We start from the raw sequence: 6,439 nt of genomic DNA, 5'->3' as shown, positions 1-6,439 counted from the left end.
TGCCTGTAGCAGCTTGTGCTGCTGCCTGTCATGGGAGGAAGGAGACTCCTGCTACTTCAGCAGCTGCTCCTATTGCAGATGGTCCTGGAAGTCACAGCGAGTGAGGAAGCAGCTCCTGGGTGTGTTATCGTGCTAGTTTTGTAGCGTCCATGGCACTACTGTGGTATAATGCTACTTTTAAAACACAAACCTTATGGAAAGGAAGCTTCTAGCTTTGTTCAGGCTAAGAGTATGGATGCCTGAGGTGTGAGAGGCCTAGGGGCCTCTAGCCCGTGTCATCCATAAGTTTTGATACCATCACAGAAGGAGCAATCTCTGGCTCGTTGGGGGCATTGCCCTAAAGGTGATGATAGGGATCCCCTGTATCTTATCTATTTGCTTAGGCATGTGTGTATTTTTTCTAATCTGGGGCTGCTGTCTGTGTACCACAGGTAGCTTCTTGGAGGAAAAAATTGCTGCTCACCTGTTAGCTAAAGGCATCCTGATTAAACTCCACCAGGTAATTACAACCTGCTCGCTAATCCTAACCATGAAGGAGGGTGCTATCCCATAAATCCTCCTTTCATCTGGGCTGAAGTGGGTCAGCAACACCTTCACTGACATCTGTGTGCTCAGAGACTGTGGCACTGAGCTGTGTGTGTTGCTGTGTCCCCTGACAGGGACCCGCTCATGGCTTGCACAGAGCTGGGAGCAGGGTTCCTTCACAATGAGCTGAAAGGAGAACGCTGTCGATGCTCTCTCATATGCTAGGTGTGACTAGCATATACGTAAATAGCAGGAGATAATTCTGTGAGAAATAAGGATGTATCAGCTAATTAAAAGTGAAATCCTAATTCTAAGCTTCTGGTGGCCTGTGATCCCTTGAAGCATTTTGGTCACTCTTCACAGCTGCGGCTTGGGTTCAGACAGCTTCAGGCCTGGGTCTGTGGCTGTGCTTTATGTTGCATTTTCACGAGCTTCCCAGTAAGGCCAGCACAGACGATGCGAAGCCTGTGCCAATGTGTAAGCTCTTGTGGGACAGTGACTGTGGGAGAAGAGCCTGGTGTAGTGGTAGGCATGGAGGCTACTGAGACTGGGTGCCCACCTCCCTCCAGCAGCCTCATTCATGGCCGATGCCACCTGAAGCACTTATTGGGTTGTGGGCTCCCCAAACACCATGTGTCCCTGCCTGGTCCCATGCTGATGTATTTTGGACACCTCTGATGTGTGCCCAGACCCACTTAAAATCATGGGAAGGCTTTGCTATATAAACAATAAATAGCAGACAGGTGTTTTGCTCGATTGAGTCCTTTGGCAGCAGCACAGCACACTAAGATCCCTCTCTCCCTCCTCTGGGAAGGCATCAGTGTTTGAGACTTGGGGTTTTGTGTTGGTGTATATCCATGATATTCATTAAGCTGATGTCACGTAGGAAGTAGCAGCACCGGTGGTGGTTAGGACTACTTACAGCCTTGGCACTGAGGTATTATTATAAAACCCATTATTCACAAGCTATCATTACACAATCACAGATAATGACAATTATATAAATGCTACTGCATTACCTATCTATTTATTTTTATGCACATAATGACTTCAAAACACCTCAGATGACTGGCTTCTTCTCAGAAATGATTATGCTTCAGCATGAGTGAGACTAAAACATAGAGCAACTGTCCAAGGTCTAGGGAAGTGCAGCAGTGATAAGGTGGTGGGGCTGCAGAGGGCACTGCTTTGCTTGGGGAAGGTGAAAGCTGCCATTTCAGTGGGAAGTACTGGGGCCAGGGCACCAATGCTCTGTTGTGAGAGATGCTTATATGGGGGGACTCTGTGCTGGTGCAAAGATTCCTTTATGGCCTGTGGACTCCATAAAGCAGCATATATACTACAGGTTCCTCCCCAGCAAGTTGTCTTCAAAAAAACCCAAAAACAAACAAACACCAAAAACCAAACCACAAAAACACCAACACATAACAACAAAACAGATGCTAATGTGCTAAAATGAAACATTATTTTAAACTGTTCATCGAGAAGCTACTTTATTTGTATCTTGCTATATTCTTTGTATATAACTTGCTTCATGTGCTTCAGGAAATCAAGTGGGGAAAGATGTACAAATCAAGCTAGGGAACAAAAAAAAGAGCTAAATGATGTGTCTGATGTAGTATTCTGATGTTTTTTTGTTGCTGTTGTTGTTGCTGTACAGATACAAATGCAGCACGGTAAGTCCTTGGGCACCATTCAGTGCCTCTGGTATTAGCTGGTGATGTTGAGGATCACAATCAGTTTGCCCTGAGGTGAAACAACCCACCACCTTACCTGCACCTTTCTGGAGCATGGGGCTTGTGATGTGTGAGAGGAGCAGTCACTGCTGCTGAGTGAACTTATTCAGAGGGGAAAGTGAATATGGGAAGGGAGAAGGGGACTAAGAGAAACAGTGTCAGAGAGCTGGCTTGTACCTCTGTAGAGTCTGCTAATCTGTCATACCCCCGACGAGTGTTAGTGCAAGTGGTGCTACATCACCCCTGCTTCCAGGAACCAGTGGAGTCACCCGAAATGCTGTGCGATGAGAGGTATTTGATTGCTGGCTTGGGTCACAGCTCAGCTCCTTCAGGAAGGATTACATGGGGGACAGGTGAAGCAGGGGCTGGGAAATAAAAAGCGGGTTAGCGTAATTGTAAATCATAAAAGCAAAAAAGGTGTGGATTGTGGCCAGATGATTTCACAGAGTGCTGTAGCTGTTTTTCCCTGAACGTTGCACAGTCTGTGCTGGGAGGTAGCTGGCATGGGCCCACTGATGGACTTCACCTCTGCTCCTGGAGGTGTTTCTGGACTTCAGAGGTGGGTGTTGAGTGTCCGATGGGTGGGTCTCACTATGTGGTAGCTCAGGGACTGGTAGACAGCGGACACCATGGTGTTACCTCGTGTGCCACCAAGCTGGGTGCTGGCCCAGGCATGAGACAGGTACAGCCACCACCAGGGGCTGTGACAGGGGTCCCAGACTCTGAACTTCTTCTCATAATCAAGACTTGTAGGCACCTGGTTTGAGCATCACCTGTGAATCCTTGAGGGGGAGCTGTCGGAAGCTGTGTTAATGCCCTTTTCCCTCCCTGTTCACTTCCCCCACTCCCAAAAGCCTCTCACAAACGGCCTCGAGGGAAGGTGAGGCAGAGCCACCAGCTGGAGCCAAGTCCCTTTCCCAGAATATAGGACACCCTTCCTGTGAGGTGGTCATGCTCTTGGTCACATGTGGAGACTACCCACAGCTGGTGTGCAGGCCTTAAAGGTTACAAGGGGACTCAAAGCGTGCTTGGGCTCAGGGAGCTGGCCGTATGGCTCTGGCAGCAAATTCGGCTGGCACAAATAGGTTACATTCTCCAAATGCCTCACGACCTGACATGCTCAAACACGGTTTAAGTTTTTGGAGTGATGCAACTTCCCATTAACTGAGATAGCGAGGATTCTGCCATGGATCACCATGTGAAGCCCTGCGAGGGCAGAGCAGGGTTCATTCTTCACTGAAATTAAAGGAAGTCTCTGAAATATCTCAGGCACTTCTCTGCATGGGCACTTTCCCTATTACTTGCAGGAACAGAGCCTTTACAAGTTTGGAAATAACCTTTTTGTCTATCTTTGTGAGTCCCTCAAAGGTTCTCTTTGGGGACTTTCCTCTGCTCCTTTCCCCTTTCTGCAGGCACAGCCCAGGGCAAGGAGCAGGGTTGGGGGAATTGCTGATGATCTTTCCCCCTGCCAGGCAGCTGCCCTCCATGCAGGGCAGAGTCCTGACCTGGAGGCTTCAGCCGAGCACCATTTTTAGATCCGAATCCTCACGTGTGCCCTGTCACTGGAGAAGCAGTCACCGTGGTGAGGGTTGGGGCCTGACCTTCCCAGCAGCTGCTGAATGGAGTCAGCCAGCACATTGCCTTTTAGAGACCTGCTACCTATTTATATCTGAGTGTGCACCAAAAAACGGATATTACCCATTTCCTGCTGAAAGTGTGAAGAATTTTCACATTGACACGAGCTGTGAAGGGTCTGGAGATGCTGGTGAATCCCTTCTGCAGCCCATGAGGGCTCCCTGTGGCTGCTGTCAGGTCAGATAGGAAAGCTTGGTGTGGCTGAAGGCTGAAAGTTGCTTGTTGCCAGAAAACACAAAGCAAATATCAGTGGGGTTGGGTTAAATGTTAGGAAGAGGTCAGATGAGTGAAATCATGGACACTGCAGGAAGCGGAGCTCCCTGAACAGGAATGCAACCATCTGATAATACCAGCTGAGGCTGGATGAGCCATCGAAATCACCAGAACATGTTTTGGAGGAGCAGCTTTGCCAGAGGGGCAATACAAGGGCAGGCAGGCTGCTGGGAGTGGGATTGTTTTGGTATGGATAAATCTAGCATTGGAAGTCTTACAGTACGTGATGATTAGTTTTTTAAAGTCTCAGCTCTGGAGGCATGCAGTCATGTTAGACATCTTCATTTATGGGGGAAAAAAGTGCATTTTTAGTCCTTGCCATGCAGTAGGGTAATCTGAGCTTACCCAAGAGGATCAAACCCCATAAAAGTAAGAAAAGCACTCTGGGATTTTTAGAAGGTCGGTCAGCTCAAAGCCAGTCTCCTTCCACATGGGAACCTGGCTCAGAGCTACTTATGTGTGTGGAGATGGCACAAGTGCACTGCATACAGCACCTCATAAGCGTGTTCTTCCTACTGCACACACGTTTTGTCCTCCCTCCTTGCACTGACAAGATTGTTTGCCTTCTCCTTCCCTGACTATATCACACCCAAATTCCTACTTGTTTTGCCAGCACCCTTCCTCCTGTCTTTCCCCTTCCACTTTGCTGCTCTCTACAGGCTAAGGAGTAACTCGATGCACCTCTCTTGGTCACGAGCATCCCCCTGCATGCTCCTGCTCTCTTCTTGCTTGGCCTTTCTGCCCTAGGTTTTGTAGGGACAAAGACATGACAGAGGAGGCAGGCAGCTTGATGAAATGAATGCAGGGGATGCATGTTTTATATTTTATGGCATGAACACAATGTTTTGGTGTGGCTGGCACAGCTGGGTGCCTTGTAGGCATGTGTCAGCAGAGGCAGGATGTCTGGGAGGGCTCGCTGTGCTGCAGCCACCCTGCTTGGACAGTATCTGTCATGGGATATCCAATGAGAAAATGAAAAAAATGAGCCGTGGTTCACGGCTCAGGGGAGGCTGAAGGCCTTGGGAAGAGTGTGGGCTGGGGAGGCGACGCACAACCGGCTGGTGACTGAGGGAAGTTTGCAGAGAGCCCCGAGCAGAGCGCTCTGCTGTGACCCCTGCTGTTCCTGCGTGCGGCTAGCAAAACCAGCTGCTAGCAAACCGTGGGCTGATGCTGTGAAGATGCTCCGAGGAGGCACATCCTGCAGGAGGGACTGATTTGGGATGGGATGGAGGGGATGGAGGTGCTGGAGGCTCTCCCAGGAGAGCCACCCACCACCTGGGTGTACGCCTTGCACCACTGGGAGAGAGAAAAGCGGTGGTGAGGAGGGGCTGGAGCCCCCCGCCAAGCTGGAGGTGGCCCATCAGGCTGTGAAGTGTAGGTTCTTGCTGCCATCTAGTGACCTGCAGGGGTAACTAAAAGCGTCCAAAAACGACGGGCTGCGAGCCGAGCTGCTCAACTTCTATAATTAAAAAATAATCCGGCAATATCGTGGCCTTTGCTTTCTGTCTTCTGCAAAAGAACCGTGGGAAGCTTTGGCACTTCAGAAAGTTTTCCGTGGGTAATTAGTCACGAAGCATATTTTTCATTGAATAAGGTTATTCCCAAAGTAGAGACAAAATTAGACCTTTTTTTTTTTTTTTTTTTTTTTTTTTTTTTTTTTTTATCACTGCTGCTCCAGGTCAGGGTAGGTCTGCTTCCCCTTTGCTTGCTGTTTTCCTTTAACAGTGTCCTTGCGATGTCTGTGCAGACATGGTGAGAAGCACGTGGTAAAAACTCTGAGTGAGTACTGAGTAAACAGCAGTGATCCCATTAAAAATGGAAAAGGCCTTTTTATTTTGAAACTTTCAAGTGCTCAAGGCTGACCTGATAACCATAACCCATAAAATTATTTATTTCCCTGTGCTCCAGAAGAGAAGTGCTCAAGAGAAGACCTAACACTGCAGATAAATGGGTCATTGATCAGTTGTTTGAGTCTGTCATTGTGATCAGAGATTTCTCAGCCTTCCCGGCTCCAGAAAACTTATAGGACTGCAGTTTATCTTCATTTTTTAAAACCAGATTATTCAAGAATTCCAGATGGAAACTTATGAAGATTTTCTACGGAAATCGAAGGGAGAAACTCCCATGGATTTTGATTAGGCAAAGATTACACCATAAAACTTGTGAGTTTATTTATGACTTCTGAAATAATAATGCAAAGAAAACCTTTTTTAACTTGAAAACATCTTGGGAAAGTTTTCTGAAGACTCTTTGCATGTGATGTGCTGTTG

The 6,439-nt window shown here is 48.0% G+C and overlaps 1 long non-coding RNA gene across 1 annotated transcript; it reads left to right on the top strand.

Annotated features, from left to right (window-relative positions):
• Nucleotides 1–210: 210 nt before the first annotated feature.
• On the top strand, nt 211–2,311 carry LOC311430813. Its single transcript, XR_014689041.1, has 3 exons — nt 211–343; nt 432–499; nt 2,186–2,311. It is a non-coding gene; the product is annotated as an uncharacterized lncRNA (long non-coding RNA).
• Nucleotides 2,312–6,439: the final 4,128 nt, after the last annotated feature.

This window comes from Aythya ferina, assembly GCF_964211825.1.
Source record: "Aythya ferina genome assembly, chromosome: 2".
In the NCBI taxonomy this organism is placed as follows: Eukaryota; Metazoa; Chordata; class Aves; order Anseriformes; family Anatidae; genus Aythya; species Aythya ferina.
The sequence above is the reverse complement of the archived record's forward strand: the minus strand, read 5'-3'. Positions and strand labels throughout refer to the sequence as shown.